Source organism: Sus scrofa, chromosome 9, assembly GCF_000003025.6.
Source record: "Sus scrofa isolate TJ Tabasco breed Duroc chromosome 9, Sscrofa11.1, whole genome shotgun sequence".
Classification (NCBI taxonomy): domain Eukaryota; kingdom Metazoa; phylum Chordata; class Mammalia; order Artiodactyla; family Suidae; genus Sus; species Sus scrofa.
In genome coordinates, this window is record NC_010451.4 from 43,121,344 (window position 1) to 43,142,986 (window position 21,643).

The 21,643-nt window shown below is 50.6% G+C and overlaps 1 long non-coding RNA gene across 1 annotated transcript; it reads right to left on the bottom strand.

Moving 5' to 3' along the window:
* LOC106504883 lies at positions 1,209 to 9,225 on the bottom strand. The gene is made up of 3 exons (XR_001298820.2): positions 8,190 to 9,225; positions 2,990 to 3,142; positions 1,209 to 2,380 (listed from the first exon to the last, which is right to left on the bottom strand). It is a non-coding gene; the product is annotated as an uncharacterized LOC106504883 (long non-coding RNA).

Below are 21,643 nucleotides of genomic sequence, written 5' to 3' on the forward strand. Positions count from 1 at the left end.
GCAGGGAGCTAATTCCTTTATTAGGGCACAGGGAGGGCTGTGTGGAGGAGGGGTGGTTGATTTATCTAGCAGGATAGATGGGTGTGGATCAGGGAAGGCTTCACAGGTGGCTCTCTCTCTCTCTCTTTTTTTTTTTTTTTATTTTTGGTTGTGCCCATAGCACGCAGAACTTCCCAGGCCAGGGATCAAACCCACACCACAGCAGTGATAACACCAGATCCTTAACCCACTGAACCACCAGGGAACTCACCTTTGAGTGATCTCTTGACAGGCAAGTAGGTGAATCGCAGACAAAGGAGACTGAGAGGGTGTCCAGGCAAGGGGCCAGCATAGGTGTGAGGGAACAGCATGGACTGGAGGGGTGGGATAGCAGGGGGCCCTGAGAGGCTGCTGGCAGGGCCAGTGACTGACATTGGGGGCAGAGATGAGAGGGCAAGAATGCGCAGGGAAAGATGAGGCTTCAGGGACAAGATGGGTCCAGATTAGAATGGGGTCCTGTTTCAGCATGCATCGGGGTGTTGTAAAGATACCAAGCCCAGAACAGCCTCACTAAGAAGCTTCTATGGAAGAGAAGTTTAAACCATGCTGGATGATTGGACAAATGATTTTCAGGTTATTGCACCTCTTGAACTTAGAGATCCAAAGATGCAGGCGCGCCAGGCTCAGGAGGATTAATCAGGTCCTGAGCTTGGCCACGTGAGGGGGTGTTAGCTGTGCCAGTTGTGTTCACTGGGGGCCCAGCAGTGGATATTCTCCCCACTCCCCCAACCCGACCACCTCCTTCTGACCTTCCTCCCAGCCTCACCTCAGGCTTTTCTTGTTAGTTCCATCTCCTGAGTTTTTCCAGATACCGAAAACAAAACAAAACAAAACAAAACAAAAAACTTCCCTCCCCCCAAAAGGGAGAGAGACAGAGGCAATCTAAGGAAGACCACCCACCTGCATGTTCAGAAAACCACAAGCTACTCTCTTCCTCTCTTGCTCTCTCTCTGTCTGTCTCTATCTCTGTCTCTCCCTCTCAGGCCCCCCTCCACTGCTAACATCAGAGATCAGAGCCTGCCTGTGCTCTCTTTCTGGTTTTTGGTTGTTGTTTTTTTTTTTTTTTTTCAATTTTTAAAAATTTTTTGTCTTGTTTTAGGGCTGCACCCATGGCATGTAGAAGTTCCCACAGCCACAGCAACACCAGATCAGAGCCATGTCTGCAACCTAACCACAGCTCATGGCCATCTCAGATCCTTAACTCACTGATTGAGGCCAGGAATCAAACCCGCAACCTCATGGATACTAGTCAAGTTCATTACTGCTGGGCCACAATAGGAACTCCTGCCTATGCTTTTTCCACTCCTACTGTCTTTCTCTTCCTAATAAACACTTATTTGCCTCACTAAAAACAAAAACAAAAAAGAAAAACCACAAGCTAAAATATGCCCAGACACTTTGGGTCCAAGTAGCTAAGAGAGTCAGTCCTGGCTTTCAACTCGGGAAGAAGCAGGACACTCCCTGAATCTGCCACACTGCCACACCAAACACAGCCTGCATCTCTGGGACCCTTACCCAAGAGAAGGGAAGGGACAGGACACCCTAATCAGATCCTGGTTTTCTCGGACACCAGCTGTGTGATGTGGGAAAAATTGCTTGACCTCTCTGAACTTGTTTCCTCATCTGTCAAAGAGGCATGACGAGCCCCATTTTATTTTTCATAAGAAATTCGGGAATGATGTAAATAAATCAGAGAGTACAGGCGATTACATCTGTGAGGCATTGCCATCCCTCTGAGCTCCCTTGTCTCATGCTGACATGAGCTCTGCACTGGAAATGATGAGATGGCAGAGGCTTGTGGAGTAAGAGGGAGGGTTGAGCTAGGGCTTCGCAGGCACAGACATAGGTGAGAAATCCCCAACCCTCGGATGTTAGCAGAAAGAAATTTTCTCGGGTGCTGCTCTGGGATATCCTGGTGATGGAGCCTGGACTGAGAGGTGTGAGGGGTGACTGCCTGGAACCTGTCTCTGCCGGCAGAAATGGCAGGCGTCGTTGAGAGTGAGTGCGTGCCCGGCAATCCCAGGAGCAGAGCATCAGATCTGAATTCAGGAAGGAAAGCTGGAGTCTCTGCAACCTCTCTGCAGGTTCCTCATCTGTGAATCTGAAATAATACCTACTTTGCCTGGTGGGCATTAAATGTCAAAGTGCTTTTTAAACTGGAGAGATCTGAAGAAATGTTTGCTTCTTGTGTTGCCCTTCCCCGTTCAGGCAGCTGAAAGATGGTGCTGTCTTCACAAAAAATTTGCAGCTCTTCTCACCAGTTTAAGGTCCGTGGGGTCCGCCCATCTGCCCAAGACACTTGCTGTTCACCAGCCTCGGCCGCCCAGTCCGCCTGTAAAAGCTAAGAATACGTCATAAAACTGCCGTAAGATTTTATGAGCTCTCTTTTCTTCCCAGGGACCGATCTTGGTTGCTGTGAATCATATGAATGTCCATATGTGGAGCTCAGAGTGTGGGGCTGGGGGTGGGTGCGGGGGGAGGACAGCAGATGGGGTGGGGACAGGTGGCTTCATGGGGGTATTTGGAACATCAGGACTGTGCTGCCTTAAAAGGGCTGCAGTTCTGGGTGACCTTGGCTGCCACCTTGATCGGGCCATTTAGTCTGGCCCATAAGACAGGCAGGTAAAGAAAAAGGGGGAGGGATGTGGTATAATACACAAGTCTGGAGTCAAACAGACCTTGGTACATGTCTCCCCTCCGCCATGTTGTAGCTGTGTGACTAGGCAGGTTGCTTAACCTCTCTGAGCCTTACTCTATCATCTGTCAAATGGGAACAATGATAGTGCTAAGCTTACAGGGTTGTTCAAATGAGATATATGGAACAAAGTGATTAGTAAGTGTCAAATATTACAATTATTTTTTGGACAGTGTTTAGGAAGTAGTAAATGTCCAATACACAGTTTCTGAATGGGTAAATAAATGAATGCATAAACAAATACATAGAACTTACTTCTCACTCACAATTTGAGAGTTCGAGATTATTTCATCTTCAAGGTCTCTCCCACAAGTCTCCTATTTTGAAGACTCTTAATTCTTTACTTAATGATGTCCTTTACTCATTATTTATTGAACATCAGCAATGTGCTAAATTGTGTTCTAATTCCTGTGAACAAAACATATAAAGCTGGAGTTCCCGTTGTGGCTCAGCGTAAATGAATCTGACTAGTATCCATGAGGACGCAGGTTCAATCTCTGGCCTCTCTCAGTGGATTAAGGATCCAGTGTTGCCATGAGCTGTGGGTAGGTTGCAGACGCAGCTCAGATTGAATCTGGCATTGCTACTGTGTAGACCATCAGCTACAGCTCTGATCTGACTCTGGCCTGGGAACTTCTGTAAACTCTGGGTGTGGCCCTAAAAAGACAAAAACCAAAAACAAAACATGGGAAGCCGTTGCCTTCTTGAAACTTGCTTTCTAGTGGTAGCAGAAGTGGGACATACACAAAACATGACAAATAAATATGATGTATTATAGCGAGAGGTCATCAAGTGCTATGGAGAATGGGAAAGCAGAGTGGGGAAACTAGGAAGAGTGCATTTCAGCTGTTTTTTTTTTTTTTTGCTCTTTAGGGCCACACTCAGGGCATATGGAAGTTCCCAGGCTAGGGGTCGAATCAGAGCTGCAGCTGATGGCCTATGCCACAGCCACAGCAACACCAGATCTGAGCTGCATCTGCAAGCTGCACCACAGCTCATGGCAGTGGATCCTTAACCCACTGAGCTAGGCCAGGGATTGAATCCACATTCTCATGGATACTATTTGGGTTACCGCTGAGCCACAACAGGAACTCCTGGTGTTTCAGTTTTAAGTAGGGAGATGGGGGGGGGGGTTTCTCCATCAACATACTCCCTGGGGCAAAGACTTAATAGAGGTGAAAGAATGAGTCATGCTGATATCTGGGGAAGTCTAGGTAGAGGTAACAGCCAGAGCCAAGGCCCTGAGGCTGGAAGTGGTCTAGCATGGCAGAACAGCAAGGAGTACCCAATCCCTTCTTGCTGAAAAAGAAAACAGAATACAGAATGCAGTCCCCTCCACTGACCAGGAGAGGACTCCAGCTGTGGTCCCCACCCCTCTTCCTGATCTGTGTCCCCTGTCTCCCTATGTTCCATCCTGGCCAAGCTCTCCTGCCTAAGAACAGATGGTGCTGAGAAAATTTCTTTTTAAATGGAATAATTCAAGTGTTATCAATTCCTCCAATGGGTAGAAATGAAACATCAAACCTTTGGTTGGGCAGGAAGGATTGAGGAGTGGCTGCTAATCATGCATCTTCACCTGGAAAAAAGCAGCAGGTGAAGCAGGTGGCCAGAGCTGGATGAAAGCAAGGAAGCTGAGCTGCTTTGCCTGGGGCTAGGTGACAGCACCAGCTCCTACTCAGCTCTGCCTTGCAGTGGGAGGAGCCCCAAAGAAGGAGTCGGGATACCTGTTTCCTGCTGGGACCCTACCAACAGCTAGAAAATCTGGCTCAAGGCATTTGGTTCTCAACCTCTGTTTCCTCTTCTCTACAACTTGAGGGCATTGAACTTGAAGATAGCTGATATTCTCCAAGTTTAGCTGCCATGTGTCTGTCTTTTCCACAAGACTCTAGACTCCTAGAAGGGCAAGTCTGGTTCATCTTTAATCCTCAGCAACTCCATCACAGGGACGATGTTTGATAAGATGGAGGGCTTCATCTTAGGGAAAGGGGCCTCTCTACAGCCTGGAGCCTTTACTGGGAGACAGCTCTAAGCTTGACCCCTTTGCTTTCTCTGGCCTTAGACATTTTGCTTGACTGCCCACTGACCCCTTCAGCCATAGGACCTTCCACCAAGGGGTAATTGATGAGAAAAATCAGTTTGTTGACTTTTCATTAATTTCTCTCAAGTGGGCTGTGTGGAGGCGGAGAGGATGCTGTGAGCTGCTTAGACGGGTGGACAGGCCCTAGGGTCAGCCTCTTCCTCCAAGAGGCCCTCTTAGGCTAATTAACCTCCTTATCTTCCTCACTCCCCCTGAATTCAAAGCCCTATCTGGGAAGATGCCTCCCAGCCCCCAGTCCTGGGAGTCCCCAGCCTTGCACTGGTCTCACTTGGAAGCCTGTGGCCCTAATGAAGGGAACCTACGTTCCCGCATGCGCCTCATGCTCCTTCGGAGGGAGGCCCTGCTAGTGCACGCAAGGCCCTGTAATTGCCCTGCTATTGATCTTAGCTGGTATTTCTGAAGCAGCCATGGCTGCTCCATGGGGGAGTGAGTGGTGGTGGGGGGGGAATGTGATGATCACAGAGGAATAGGCTTGGCAGCCAACAATAAGTTGCAGCGGTCCTCATGCCTGCCTGGCCCTGGCAGGTTTCCTGAGGACGGACCCTCTGTACCTCCTGATCCCCAGTTTGTGGCAGCAGAGAGGGTGGGGAACAGGAGGAAGGGGCTCGCTCTTCATCCTGATTGCCTGGCAAGGTGGGAAGGGGAGAACAGGAAGTGGACTCTCCATGCAGAACCTGCCCATGCCTTTTCCCATCCAGGAGCTGAGGCATCACCGGTGGCCTTAAAATGATATTTCAGGCTGGTGTGTCAAGTGACGTCCCTTCCCATGGGAAAACAGCTCTGGATGCCCGGGCCACATCCAAGCGGACAGAAGCATGGGCCACTGACTTAAATCCAGACGGTAAAGAAGATAATGAAACCTAACTTCAATGGCTTATTGACACGGTCTCAGTCCCATGCAGAGAAATTCCTGAAGGCCTGGCCCGTCTCCCCAAGACAGGCTCTGAGATACAGGGCGAAGATGCTGGGCCTGGAGCTTTAGGTGGTCCAACAACTGGTGAGAACTCTGGGGAGAGCTTCACATCTCTGAGTCTCTGTTAGCTCAATGGAAAGTGGGGATTCCAGCAGAACAGGGGAGGTGAGAGAATTAGGTGAGAAAGGAAAATGCTTTATAAACTATACAGCAATAACAAAAGTTAGTTATTATTGTTATGGTCATTTTTAGCAGCTACCAATAAGCAGCATTTCAAATCAAAGTTTGTAATATGAACACGGTTTTTCTTTTTCTTTTCTTTGGTTTTTATTTACTTATTTATTTATTTATTTTAGGGCTGCACCTGCAGCATATGGAAGTTCTTGGGTTAGGGGTCAAATAGGAGCTGCAGCTGCCGACCTACGATACAGCAACGCCAGATCCAAGCCGCATATGTGACCCATACCACAGCTTGAGGGTGGCAACGGCGGATCCTTATCCCACTGATGGAGGCCAAGGATCGAACCCATATCCTCTTAAACACTATGTCAGGTTCTTAACCCACTGAGCCACAATGGGAGCTCCTGAATGAGGTTTCTCTACCTGGGTTGCAGAAGCCCACCATAATCTCTGCCCCCCAAAATCAAGGAGAGTTCGGAGGGTTTCAGCAGCTTCCGTCACTCTCCACTCAACACCATCCATCTCACACTGGTACCCTCACACTTTGCAGCTGGCTCCAAAGACCTTAAGCGAGGGACCTAAACTCCACAGTTCTCACCTTTCTAAAGCCCGGGTGAGCTCTGCATGTAATTCCCTGGAAGAGGCCTTCTGGTTACCTTCTGCCATCTCTCTCCTCCCCTCCATCTCTTTCCCATCCAGTCCTAAACCTTACCTTCCCCCCTCTCCGGATGTACACGAGCCCCCCAGAATCATACCTAGCCTCATCCACAAGCCCCCTTTCTTCCTATTCTTTGTCTTTCCAGGCTTTGGCAACAGAGATCAGTGTCCTTCCCCAGGAGATGTCCCTGAAATTCTTTAAGTGGCTGGGAGGGGAAAAGGATCTTGTGTATTTTTGGTACCAGAGATAATCAGATAATTGTGCAATTAGCAGTAATTTGATCGCTTCTGTAATTTCCTTTTAACAAGAGCCCCCTTTAAAAAAAAAGAGAGGGATTTCTCTTTTTTCCCTTGTTGTTGTTTCGTCTAGAGTGTCTGTCATCAGGAATTTGGTCCGACTCCCACGCACTCCTAGAGGCAGCGAGGGGGAGGGGAAGGATGCGGGAGGCAGAACTCCTGAGGGAGAGGATGTGGCTGTCGGGCGGCTCTCCCAGGCTCCCTGCCTTGCACAGGCTGTGGGAGGGGACCACGGAGGCGAGGCGGCTACTCTGGTCTCCAGAGATTGACTCCCGCTGACTGCCCCCCCCCACCCCGGCCCCAGGTCGCTGGGGAGGGACCCTTGGGAGAGACAGCAGAGGCTGGGAGGATGCAGCCCGCCTTATGCTGGCTGGAGGAAGGCCTCCCCGTTTCACACTCATCCCGCCTGGGGGCAGGGCCCGGCGCTCCAGGGTCCAGCCGGCCCAGGACTGGGCTCCGCACCACACTCGCCCCCCAACTTATCCCCCACCCTGCCACTGGGGCTGTGGCACAGAGATGGCAAACACCCCCCAAGGCCTTGTGCCAGGTAATTACCAAGCAAATTCCCGGCGATTTCCTCTCCCCACCCTGGGCAGCGCCTGCTGCGCGTTCCCTGATTCGGGCCCCGGCTGTGCAATCAGCGCCCGGGAACCTGCGGGGACCCGTAATTGCTCTGGAGTTGCCCAGGACTTTGCAAGGTAAGCATGCGCCTGCTCCCAGGCCCGGTGCGCGCCGATCGCCTGGCGTCAGCCCTCCCTCCTCTCTCAGCAGATGCGGGGACCAGAGGATGCGCGGGCTGCGGGGGCTGCGCCGAGCCAGGTGGGCAAGTTCTGATTCCATGTTGCTGAGCCAGCCGCCCGGCGCTAATGGGGACGGGGTGCGGGTAGCGGGTGGGGCCAAGAGCGACTTGTGGCGGGAGAGGGGCCACCTGGCCAGGTCCCCGGGGAAGAGGGCTTTGGGGACACGGGCTCCTCCTATCCCTTCCCTCCGGTGGAGAGGCGCCTCATTGATGAGCCTTGTCATCATCCTTCAAGTGTAATTTTTTTAAATTGCAAAAATCTTACAGAGCTATTAACCTCAAAAGAGTTTAACATATGGCAGACCGAGTCTCCCTCTTACCCTAATTATAAGGCTTGCAGTAATGGGGCTGTCTTTTAAGTTACAGCTGCTGCGCTTTTGGCTTTCGCTAACATTACATCCTATTAAAGAGCTACATTAAATGCATGCAAATTGCCGGAGCGACCGCGCTCTCCCGACCAATGAGGGGGACGGATTGCAGCCGAGGCGGCAGTATCGGGGGTCAGACTCACCCTGCTGCGAGCGCCATATGATCTATCAATCAAACTCCTCTCATTAATTAACTAATTCATTAAATATCTTTATATATGAAGGCCCGGCCAGGCGGAACATTGTGTTGACAGGGACGTCCCGTCAGCACCTAGCCTGGCGCGCTCCCTTCCCCTCCCTGCACAAATCACCGGATGACTGGAGAGGTCAACTTCCGTGTCCGCCAGGAAGGAAGCAACCGCTGTGCCCGCGGCCCACCACTGGGGGCGCCCTCCTTGGGCCTCTCTGCACTCGACTCTCCTCTGTGTGGCCAGCAACTGGGAGCCTGCCCTGCGCTCTCCGTGTACGGTTGTCATGTGCTGTGTATGTGGGTTTGGTACCTTGGCTTCCCTGACACCCTAGAGGGCTGGGACGGGACCAGATTTTGCTCATCTTGGACCCTCTAGTCCAGGGCCTAGCATGTGGCAGATACTCTAAGTGTTTGTGGGAGGAAAATAGGCTGTACTGGAGTCCTTTCCTCGCTCCAGAGCCCTGGGCAGGAAGGAGGCCTCCTTTACAAGCTCTTCTGGGCAGTGTGAGCAGACAGCATCCCCAGAGAGGGATGCTTTAATGGTGATGCTGGAGGAGAGACAGGAATGGTGGGGAGAAAGGAACTTTCCAAGTTCAGAGCGGGTCATCCACACAGCCAGTCTCAGACACTGAGGCGAACTCTTGCGGGAAGAGCAGAGCTATGTCCATCTGTGAAGAATAGAGAACCATTTTAGAATGGATGGTGGGCTTCCTTAGTTTATACACATACATCCATACCTATTTGCTGAACAGGTATTATAATCACTCCTTTCCTATATTATCTTATTTAATGTTGACATCAACTTTGCCAAGTGGTTGTTTATACTTCCAGGCCAGGGGGGAAGAAACAAAAACTTGGAAACAGTAAGTAACTTGCCCGAGGTCAAAGGGCAGAGCCAGAATTCAGACTCAGGCCGAGGGCCTACTGCTCCGTCATCCTGTAAAACATTATGCTTGAGGAGTTCCCGTCATGGCTCAGTGGTTAACGAATCCGACTAGGAACCATGAGGTTGTGGGTTCGATCCCTGGACTCGCTCAGTGGGTTAAGGATCCGGCGTTGCCATGAGCTGTGGTGTGGGTTGCAGATGCGGCTCGGATCCCGCGTTGCTGTGCCTCTGGCGTAGGCCTGTGGCTACAGCTCCGATTGGACCCCTAGCCTGGGAATCTCCACATGCCGTGGGTGTGGCCCTAGAATAGGCAAAAAGACAAACAAACAAACAAAAAATTATACTTGAGAGCTCGGTGGATGTGCTGCTTTCCTCCATTGCCTGCTTGGTTCACGTGGTTGTCTTTCCCTCCTTGTTTTGCAGCCACCTCTGTCTCCACTACCTTCTCTGCTGGACTGGTGGGTCTTTGCTCTGTGTTTGGGAAGATGAAGGTCACAGTGCAGCACCCCATGATCAAGGCTGCTGGCTCTTGCCTGGGCTTAGAATGGCTTGGGTGATTTTCCATATAGAGTGCCTGGGCAGACAAAACCAGCTGCCTTATAATGGTGTTATCTGCAAAGACCTGGGCTCTGGGCAGCTGGGCACAAGGAATGGGGATGGGATGGGTGCCTCCGAGCAAGTTCCTGCAGGACACTCCTCTACCAGGAGTGTCCCTGTTAGAGAGGACAGTCACAGGTGAGGGCTGCAGGTCAAGATAAAGAGTGTCTCTGCTGGCTTTGGTCTTAGTTCTTGCTGTTTAGTTCATGCAAGCACCCAGTCCACCCAAATGGAGCGAGCCATGGGGGCAAACATCCAGAGCCCAGGAAATCCTGGGGAAACACATGCCCAGATCCTTCCAGACTCCCTCTCACCCCCACCTCTCTCCATCCCGCTCACCCCCTTGCCCTTCTGAGACATGGGGCTAATGGACTTTGGCAGTTAGCACCCGGGATGTTGGGCACCAACCTCGCCATGGGCCTCTATAGCTTCCTCTGGCCTCCTCGGTTCCCAAGAATAGTTTGGGAATGGGGCGTGCTGTGCTAATGGGGGTTAATGGTAACTTCGGAATCAATTTTCCCTCCCAGAAGAAAATTCTCCCGGCTTAGGCGGCACAGACTGTAATAGTGAAAATGGCTCTAGATTTGAAAAATTGGCACGTTGTAGTCCAACAAGGCAATTTTTGAATTGTTCCATGCAGCTGTGCACCTCTGGATGCTATGCTGCTGGCATCCTAAAGCTACAGGCTGGAGAGCAACCTTTGGCCAAAAACAGCTCTGACGTTGTGTTTTTTTTTCTTTTCCCACCCCAGCCTGAATTTGCTGTTCTGTTCACCTGCCCCAATCCTTGGTGCTTTGGCCTCCTCCTTAGTAGCTGCCAGAGCCATTGGACAAGGAGAGAGTGCCTTGGCCCTCTGTAGAGCCTCACTCTCGAGGGCAACAGGCTGGGAAAGAGAGTTTCCTGAGGACCAGGGGTCTGTGCAGAGGCTGTGAGGAAAAGTCATGACAGCTCAGGACTACAGCTCCCAACCAGCTTTTTCTGGCCCGTGTCAAAGCTGGGCCTCTCTTGGACTTGGAAGAAGAAATGTTTGATTGCTGTGCAGGGTACTTGGTTTTGATGTGTGGCATTTCTTCTATTATAAAATGCAAACCATTTTTTCTTGTTTTTATAAGCCTTAAAATGCAGAGCAGGGCTTCTTAGAATAAAAATATATGGCATAGAAGTTGCCATCGTGTCTCCGTGGTTAACGAATCTGACCAGGAACTATGAGGTTGTGGGTTCAATCCCTGACCTTGCTCAGTGGGTTAAGGATCTGGCATTGCCATGAGCTGTGCTATAGGTCACAGACGCAGCTTGAATCCCACGTTGCTGTGGCTGTGGCGTAGGCCAGTGGCTACAGATCCGATTAGACACCTAGCCTGGGAACCTCCGTATGCCGCAGGTGGGGCCCTCAAAAAAAAAAAAAAAAAGACCAAAAAAAAAAAAAGTATATGGTATATATTTCAAGTAACAGAAGTTCAAGTAATAGAAGAACAGAATGGGTGAACTGCAGGGCAGCCCACCCCTTACTCAGTAAATATCCTCAGTGTACAGCTGGGGAACTGGAGGTGGCCCAAGTCACACATCTGATTGGTGGGAAGACCTCACTCTTACTATATAGTCCTCCAGGCTTTGGGTGATGGTCCAAGTGGCTGGGGTCGCCCGTTGTTCAAATTCCCTGTTCCCGTGGCCACAGCTCTCCACGTTCAGCTTCTTCCCCCTTCTGTGGGTCCTCTTAATGGTGGCCCGTATTTGGGGACTCCAGAGTAGGACCATGTAATAGGTTGAAATAGAACTCGGAACAAGTGCTAAACTGGGGCTTGACCTGCTGAGTGGTTTCCCCGCCCTGCTCCCCTGCACCCCATTTCTGACAATACATCCTGTGATCTCTGCCATGACCATGGGCCCTGACATCCACCCCCTTACTCCTCCAGATACAGGCCAGGCTCCTTTCTAGGACGTCTCGTGTGATTCATGAGAGGTGTGGTGTCTACTTCTGCAGCCTCACGTCTCACAACCATCGACCTTCCTCCCTGCATCACTTTGTCTTCACCCCACCGGACCCAGTTATCCTGGCGTCTACTTCTGCAGCCTCACGTCTCACAACCATCGGCCTTCCTCCCTGCATCACTTTGTCTTCACCCCACCGGACCCAGTTATCCTGGCACTTCTTGCCTTGCATTCCTCGTTTGCCTTTTCACATTAGGTTATCCCCTCCTCCTGGAAATCTGTCTTCCCCAACCTGTGCCCCTCCCTCCCACCTCCCTTCACCTGGCTAGATCCAACCCATCCCCAGTCTCAGCCAAGACACCAGATTCTCCTCACCAAGCCCTGCAGTCTGGATTGAACGCTCTTGCTATGGACTCCTAAAGCATCCTTACTGCCCCCTGTGCTGTCACTTACCTCTCTGTAGTAGAACTGTCTGAATCTTTTTGACTGGAATCTTCCATTAGAATATAAGCTCCAGGAGGGCAGGGCTGTGTCACGCCCACCGTTTGGTACCCAGCACCCTGGAGACTGGCTCCTGGCAAGCATTCCAGGAGGAGCTGAATGACATATAAAAATGCCGCTACTCCTACAACGAAAAACAACCGATATAACAACCGATATTTATTGAGTGCTTTCATGTGCCGGAAACTAGGCTAAGTGCTTGACGTGCATCGCCTAATTTATATTAGTTCTTGTATGAATTGAATGAGATGAGAAACAAGGGATTCTAATCCTGGCTCTGCCTCTAGTTGCCTATGTGACTTTCGGCAGTTCCCATGGTTTCCTCATCCTCAGAATGAAGGAGAGGGAAGGGGCAGGTAGAATGCATTCGTCGTTCTTTTTCCTATAGGCAGAAAGGGAATCAAGAGTCAGTCTGGGCCGGGCCCAGGGGAATCAACCCTCAGGATTCAGAGAACCGGCGGGCACAGAGGGTCAACCGTCTAGTCCGGGAGCAGAAGAGGGATCTGGCCGCGAGGCTGGGAAGGGCAGCGGGTTGCTCTCCCATGCTGTGGCTGAGCTTCCAAATAGAGAGGCCCGCTGCTCACTGAGTCATTATGCTGGTCTCCTGGCCGTCACCTCGGGCATTGTCTGATTTAAGTGTAATAGCTTGTTTGGTGGATTTTGCCTTCTATAGAAATCCCCCCAAGAGTGAAGTGCAGCATTCAGCCGGGAGAGCACAGGCCTTTGTGCGCTGATGGCCCAGCCTCGACTGAATGTGTTTGGAGTTGGTTATCAAAGGGGAGGATAAATTAGAGCACAGGGCTGCGTAGGGAGGAAGAGGGGGCCCTTTCATGAGCAGAGCTGAGCACTTAGGCAGCTGACTTGGGGCTGGGGAGCCCCGGGGCTGGCCCTCTGGACTTTGGCAGTGGGAGGCAGCAGGCAGGCCTGACTGTACCCTGACTGAGCCCCAGTTTTGAGATCCCACTAGATCCTGAGTGGGGGCAGCAGGAGGAGGGGCAGCGAGGGATATTGATGACAGAGTAGCTTCAAGGACTTGGAGGAGGGCTGCTGGGGGGCTGGTGAGCTTAGCACCTTCTCTCCTTGTCCTAGTCTCTCTTTAGTTCCATTTTTTTTTTTTTTTTTTTTTTTTTTTTTTGCTTTTTAGGGCCGCATCTGCAGCATATGGAGGTTCCCAGTCTAGGGGTAGAATTGGAGCTGCAGCTGCCAGCCGCAGCCATAGCGACTCGGGATCCCAGCCTCGTCTGTGACCTACACCACAGCTCACGGCACCATTGGGTCCTTTAACCCACTGATGGAGGCCAGGGATCAAACCCACATCCTCGTGGACACTAGTCCAGTTCTTAACCCACTGAGCCACAACAGGAACTCCTCTTTCAGTCCAATTTGCATAGTTGCATAAGCCTAAGCCCTCCTGGCCCCCCTCCCTGGGATTTATTTGAAATTATGTTCTGAGGGCACTGAAGGCTCCAAGGGGCCTCTTTAGTCTCCAGGATGCTGTTCAGGGGCGTCACCCCCATCTGCCTCCCTCCATCCCTCCTCACCCACTTACCCGCTGGCTCTCAGGGCAGTTTTATGGGGTGCACTGGTCAGTCAGGGACGTGGAGCTCCCAAAATAAGCTATCCTGGGCATTCAACCCTCTCTGTGGTCTTGGCTTCTGATGTCCAGATTGAGAGGCCAAGCTGGGCACAGCTGTCAGCTGAGCCACCGGCAGGGCTGCTGAAATAGTAAATTGTATTGAGTGCCCAGTTTTGTTTTTTGGGTTTTTTTTTTTTTCCTCTTAAGAATGTTTCCTTCTGTTTTTCAGTGGATCTTTCTCCCCATGTTTGTGTCCCTGGGCTCCTCACTGACAGCTTCTTGTCATGTGGGGTCTTGATCCGCAAGCTCACTCCTCAGGGAACCAGAGAACTTCTCTTTGCCCATTAGAACCTAACTCTGAACAGGATCATTTTCCCCTGGAAGGAACCCAAGACACAAAGCTATATTCCTATTTTTAAAACCTGTTTGGAGTTGCAGATACTGTAAAGAATTGTCTGAGGAGCTCCCATAGTGGCTCAGCAGTAGCAAACCTGACTAGGATCCATGAGGATGCAGGTTTTATCCTTGGCCTTGCTCACTGGGTTAAGGATCCGGTGTTGCCGTGAGCTGCTGTGTAGGTCACAGACATGGCTCAGATCTGACGCTGCTGTGGCTGTGGTGTAGACTGGCAGCTGCAGCTCCACTTTGACCCCTAGCCTGGGAACTTCCATATGCCCTGGGTGTGGCCCTAAAAGTAAAAAAAAAAAAAAAAACCTCCTGATTTCTCAACAAAAAATAACTAAATTAAAAAAAAAAAAAAAGGAATTGTCTGAAAGCTCTTACCCCATACTCCAGAAACACACACATATTCTCATGCATACAAAAGTGGAGCTGCCATTTCAGGGGGGTTACACCCTCCAATTTCATGTGTGCCTCTCACCCTGACATTTTATCAATTTTTTTTTTTTTTGTCTTTTTATGGCCGCACCTGCGGCATATGGAGGTTCCCAGACTAGGGGTCCAATCGGAGATATAGCTGCCAGCCTACACCCCAGCCACAGCAACGCCAGAACCAAGCCGCATCTGTGACCTACACCACAGCTCATGGCAATGCTGGATCCTTAACCTACTGAGCGAGGCCAGGGATTGAACCCACAACCTAATGGTTCCTAGTCGGATTTGTTTCTGCTGCACACAATGGGAAATCCTGGATGCACATTTTGAATTATCTGGAAGCTTTTATAAGATTCTGAGGTCTGGGCCTGACACAGGAAGACTCTGATTTAAATGGTCCAGGGTGGGGTCTAGGCATTAGGATTTTTCCCGGAACACTCTAGGAGATTCTAATGCAGCCAGGATGGAGACTCATTGCCCTCGGACCTCTTAGGTCGTTCCGAACCCTGCGTCTGATTAAGAGCCCCGGCTGTGGAGAGGCAAGGCCTATAGAGAGGAAGGCGCGGGTTGCTGGGCTGTGGGGAAGAGGCCGGCACCATGAATGGATTTATCATTTGGCCTCCTGGGTTTAAAATCCTTTCCTTCTTTCCTCACCCCTTGAGGGGTGCTTCCTTGGTGTTCACTTCAAATAATTTTAGCATACCGCAGTGGGAAGGGAGCCCGGCTGCCTTGATGTGCGTCTGTCATTTCAAGGAGCTCAATAAAAATTTAGTTTCGGTGTTCATTCAAGGCAACTTGCGCACAGAGGTCTTATGTTGCAAACCAGAGTTCTCTTTTCATCTGGTCACCCCCGGGGAAATTGTGTATTTGAAATTCAAACAATATTTGGGCAAAAAGCATTTCTCATTATTCGCGGTGGAGAAGGCCAATGAGAGGAAAGCACGGGGAAATGATTGAGTGACATTTCTATTTGCTGGTTTGACTTTTCCACCAAGGGCCGCCGTGCTTTGGGGCTGCCAGGGAACCTCGGCTTCCCGGCAAATGCCAGACCCCCGCTCCTGGAAAAAATCATTCGGAGGGAAGAACGCGAGTGGGCTGGAAATGGATTTGAAGAGTCAATGTGACCTCACGTTGATAATCGTTCATGAGACGGGGAAAGAATTCTGTGTTTCCTACAAGTTCTCTCTAGGAAAGAGACTCAGTTCTGGACTCTCAAGGTTGAAGGGGACTCAGAGATCGTCTGGATCTACCTTCTTTGGGAGGTGGATCCTCTCTAGAACATTTAAATAGGCACTGGCAAGTATTTAAATGAATTCATACGTTTATTTATTCACTGATGAAGCAGGGACTCTGTCCTGCCCTTGGCAAGGTGTGTAGGGGAGTTCAGAGACTGGCGGGTCACACCTGCTCTTAGGTAACTTAGAGTTTCCTGAGGATTCGACAGCTAAGATGCCAGGGAGATGTGGTGAATGCTGTGAGGGGAAGAGCTGCAGGGCCAGGGGTTCACCTTGACTGAGCAAGACACTTCTCAAATCGCCACAACAGCCTTGAAAAGGACTATAATTATCACCCCCTTTATATTTTTAGGTTTTATTTTTTATTAGAGTATAGTTGATTTACAGTGTTGTGTCAATTTCTTCTGTACAGCAATCTGACCCAGTCATACATATATATATACGTTCACTTTCTTATATTATCTTCCATGTGGTCTATCCCAAGAGACGAGATAGAGTCCCCTGTGCTGTACAGGAGGACCTCATTGCCTATCCATTCTAAATGTGGTAGTTTGCATCTATAAACCCCTCATCACCCCTTTTACATGAATAAGGAATCTGATGCTCAGAGAGGTGAATTTGCTCTCTCCAGGTGACAGAGCCAGTAACAAGGATAAGCATTTATTTTTTTTGCTTTTTAGGGCCTCACCTGCAGCATATGGAAGTTCTCAGGCTAGGGGCAGAATTGGAGCTATAACTGCTGGCCTACACCACAGCCACAGCAACGCCAAATCCCAACCACATCTGGGACCTACACCACAGCTCACGGCAACGTCAGATCCTGAGTGAGGCTAAGGATCGAACCTGTGTCCTCATAGATGCTAGTCAGATTTGTTAAGCACTGAGCCACGACAGAAACCCTGAGAATAAGCCTTTTAACCCAGTGTGTCCCAGGCCAATCCTTTTGCCACTGTAAAAATCTGCTTTAGAGTTCCATGATGGTCAGTGGGCTAAGGGTCTGGCACTGTTACTACTGTTGCTCTTGTTACTGTTGTGGCGCAGGTTGGATCCCGGTGTGAGAACTTCTGCATGCCGTGGCTGCGGCCAAAAAAATAAATAAACCAAAATCTGCTTTGCTAAGAAGTGCCAAAAAGGGCAAAGACCGACTTTGGCTGGGCTGGGGGATGAGAAACAGGGCTTTGGGCAGGTGGAAGTGGGATGTTCAAAGTACCCTAGTGTCGAAGTTTCCCAGGCTCCATGGTGCTTGGGGAAGAACACGTAGCAGCCTGTGCTAGAGACAGGGGCTGAGAATGAGAGTGGGGGTGGGTTAGGACAGGTTTTGAAGCTGTGGAGACTAAGGAGGTGGATTTGGGGTGGAATCGACAGTGAGAAAACCCTCAAAGTTTTTGAGAGGAGAGGGAGTCTGATGTGATCATTGCTACTCTTGCCTTGGGAGGAAGAGTGGAGACTGATTCCTGGCTCTCTCATTTCCTAGCTATGCAATTTGGGGCAGATTATTTAATCTCTCTCTGCCTCAGTTCCCTCATCTGTAAAATGGGAATGATAACAGTACCTACCGCACAGACTTGTTGTAAGGATCAAATGAATAATGTCTGCGCGGGGCTTAGAATAATGCCTGGGACACAGTCAGCTCTTCATAAGTGTTGGGTAAGTTTTGCCCTGGGAGAATTTAATTCTGAGAATAGTGCATGTGGGGGTGGGGAAAGTGGGGAGAGCTAGGAGGCCCGGATGTTAGCCAGGAGGCTGATATAACAGTCTGGGCAAGAGGGTCTAAGGGTCTAAGGACTTCACCTTGACCTAGAGTATAGATGACTGGTACCCATGGCATGTAGCAAAACATGTGGAGGGGGGATCAGTGTTCCTTGGCTTCTTATTGGCTGTGGGGGCGCACTCAGGGTCCCCAGGGATAACTCTCAGCTCGGAGAGGAGCAGTATCAGTCCTAGACCTCAGGGCACTGGGAGAAGTCACAGGTGAGTGGGGGAAGATGACAAGGTTGGTTTAAATTTGTGTTAAACTAGAATGAGAAGCAAGCCTAGAGCCAAGAGACAGGGCAGAGGAGGAGCAGCCGAGCCTTGCCCATGGCTTATTTCTATGAGGCTGCTTTGCTTCTTTGTCCCCCTACCCCCAGTCCTGGGAAACTCTGTCTTCATACTGCTGTTGATTCCTGGGCTCCCATCTCCTCTGCGCCCCCACCCCTTCCCCGTGTGGCCTCTGCAGCTGCTTCCCCAATAGTCAGGGTATGAGGATGCTGGTCCGCATTTCCTGCAGTTGCCTCTGGAAGGCTGGGTAGGAGGGATAGGTGGGCAGAATGCCCAGGCTGTGCCAACCAGGAGGAAGAAGGAAGAATTTGGGGGATGGTGTTAAGAAGCAGCAGAAAACAAGATTTGTGCCCTAGGAGGAGAAAATTGATGAGTGACCAGCTTTGGGGGCTTTCAAAGGCTTTCTGCTGCCACAAGAACAACTTGATGGGGACCCAGTGCCCTTCCGAATTCCCCGCGCCTGTCTGATAGTGTGCATGTGGCTTTGTAAGGGGTGTGATACCAGCTCATCACCTGGAGGGATTGCTGAGGGCTGGAAGGTAGGGGGTGCTGAGCCTGGACTGCTGCTCCCAGCCCTCCATCCTCCATTCAGTCCCATCCTGCCTGTGGGCATCAGGGATTCAAACAAAAGAAGGCTTGCAACTGAAGTGGGGAATCTTATGGCGAAATTACCAGCCTGCTGTCAACCAAGCGCTCCACCTCGCAGAACAGACTCCAGACAGGTTGCAGCGTGTCAGGCTCGGGCCTGCCTGGGCTTGGCAGGGGGTCCTGTGGGCAGACAGAGTCAATTACCCAGAAAGGTTCCACTTAACTTCCCCTGCTGTTTGCAGACCCTGCCCGGGCCTCTATAGCCTTGCTGGCCCCGGCCAAAGCACTGTCGGTCTGCACTGGAGCCAGGTACCTGCCAGCTCTGTCCTAGAACATGTCCAGGGCCGCTGGATCTAGGAGTCTGGCCTCCTGCCCTCGTTGGCTCTAGGGCTGCCCTCAGCCAGTGCATTTCCATTTCTCCCCCTGCAGACCTCACAGGATCCTCCGGTGGGAGGGACATCAAGGGGCTGCCTCCTCTCATGTCCCTCTTGAGAGGCAGAAGCATTGCATGTGTCCCCCCCTCCTCCCCCTCACCTGTCCCAGTTCAGTGAGTGGTGACAACCTGGGCTCTGGAGTCAGACAGACATGGGTTTGAAGCTGGGACCAGCCACATACCACGTGGGGCCTGCCATGTTGATTTAACCTCTTTAAACTATAGTTGCACCATCTGTGAGATGAAAATAATAATCATTTATATCTCGTAGGGTTACTGATTGTGAGGATCAAAGAAGATAGCGGTATAAAGTACCTAAAATACCGGCACAGGATAAATGCTGGCCAGTATTCTTTCTTTCCTCCCCGCATCCCTCCAACCTTCCCTCCTCCCCCCACCTTCCCCTCCTGCTTTTGTCTTCCATGTATTCACTGAAGATGCTCACTTATCAGGAAGTTTGGTGTTTTGGTTCCTCCTTTCTGCTATAGAATCCTGAATTGGAAGAAAACCTAGCTTCTAGTCCAGGCTTATCTATCATTTCTCCTCATACAGAATTGAGTCCATAACACCAAAATATATTATGAAATTAGGGTATGTTTCCCACAATGGGTTAATGCCAATTCACCAAGGTCAAGGACTTTAGGTTACGTCCTAAGGGTCACTGGCTTCTACCTGTTTAGCCACTGAAGTTCTGTGTTTCATGGACATTTCCTCTCTGTGCACCCCCTCAACCAGCCCAGTCATCGTCCACATGTTTGCTGTTGATCGGAAACACCCCAAAATGCAGCTTACAGCTCTTGTAGGTATAATGCTGTGAAAGGATTTCAGCTTCCAATAAGTGCCCAGTGGATGGAAGGTGAATCCTATCATTTGGTCATTAGGTCATTCAACAAACATGGAGAGCCTACTATGTGCCTGGGAGCTGAGGGTTTAAAGGCAAATAAGACACCCCAATTTTTCAACAAGTGAGCAGCCTGCTGGGGAGGTGGATGAGTAAACAGATAATTAGAAAGGAAGGTACTAGACGCTATGACAGGATGGAGTGATGGGTCAGAAGAAGACTTGGAGAGCCTTCTGGGATGGAATGGGAACTACATTCTGCAGCTCATGTCTGACTGAGCTGGAACCATGGAAACCTGCACTGCCCCACCCACTCTGAAGAACCTTAGAAGTAACTGGCTTTTGAGTTCCCCGGTCCAGCCACCTGCCATCTTTCTCGAGTTGGATTCTTTTGTTGCCGTCCTCTCATACGGCGCTCTGTCTGAGGGGCCTTGGCTGGAGCATCTCAGGTCGGGGGGAGGCATCTGCCCTCCATCTCCTGTGCCACGCCGGTGGGTGGGTGAGGTGGGCCTGACGAGGACTGGGAGCCGTGACTGCAGCCCAGCACTGCCCTAATTGCGCTAGACAGAGCTGTTTAAATACCACCAGACAGAATATTACTCAAATTAAAAATGAGGCCTTAAATGTCATTATTTGTGTCATTATTAATAGCCCCTAATTGTGTTCTCTAATCATCATGAAATTATGTTAGTATTAATATTCACGTCAAAGCTGCCTAGGGAACTTGGAAGATTTTTTAAAAAATTATACCATATGTCAGTTCCCATGAATGTGAAGCAAGTGCTGGTTTTAGTGCCTTGGTTCCGACGGGAGATGAGAGGCTGGCCTCTGCGGCTGGGGACCAGAATAGCCGGTGATTGCCAAGGTCCCCTTAATTCCCACCCCCAGAGTCACCGGCTCCTGGACCTGTCCACCTGGCCCTACGGAGGTGTGAATAGGACCTGCTCTCCTGGAATTCTCTGCAGGTCTCCTGCCAGCCGCTCTTACCTGGGAGGGGATTAGTGTCTGCTCAGACTGGAAGGTGTTTGGGGCCCTGGGACATGACACCTCCCCTCCCTGCAGCTTGGAGACCTGCCTGAGCCTAGACACCATAATAAGAAACATGTGGCCCGCCCGCCTGCCCACACTCGCCATCAACTCAGACGCTTGCCCTCCGTGCATCTGGGACTCTGCCCGAACTGCCCTTGGTGGCTTGGAGAAGTGGTACCAAAAAAAAAAAAAAAAAAGTTTGAGTCTCCCAGAGAAATTTCTCATACCATGTAATACAGAAAGAACTTTTGGAAAATATATAGAGATATGGAATTTAACAGTACATAAGGAGTATCCATAAGATCTGGGAACAGGTGAATCTGTGTCCTCAAGAATATCTTTGTCCTGTAAGGCGCAAAATAGAATGATCCGTGTTTGTACATTTTATCAAGGACGCCCCTGGACTTGGCCCCGTGCTGACCTCACCCAGCCTTCTTTAGGGGGAACCACTGGTTGCTGGGTTCAGGACGAGTTCCCTTTGGACACTTTCTTTTCTGACCAGAGACTTCAGGAGTGAGAGTCCCTGTGGGGAATGAGCCGAGTGTGTCTCCACAGTCACATGGGACCCAGTTCTGCCTCCGCCTTAGACTGACGGCGGTATAAGGGGTGGCATGGTGACAAGGTGGGTGATACTGCCAATTAGAGGTCTCCCGCCGCCCCCGTGGGGATTTGCGGGGCGAGTGCCCTGGGACCCCCAGAGGCATCAGCCTCCTGCTGGCATCACTCACTGGCTCCTCTTCGTCGCTTCTACAACATTCCTTTCGGCTGCGCGCACCGCCTCAGTCATCCGCTAATGGAGTCCACGTGACCGCGATGTGTCAGACAAATCTGGGGCAACCGCCTCACTCTCTTCCCGGAGCCCTTGGAATTCTCTGGAACTGAGAATATTCAAATGCCTTTCTTGGTGAAACAGCAGGCT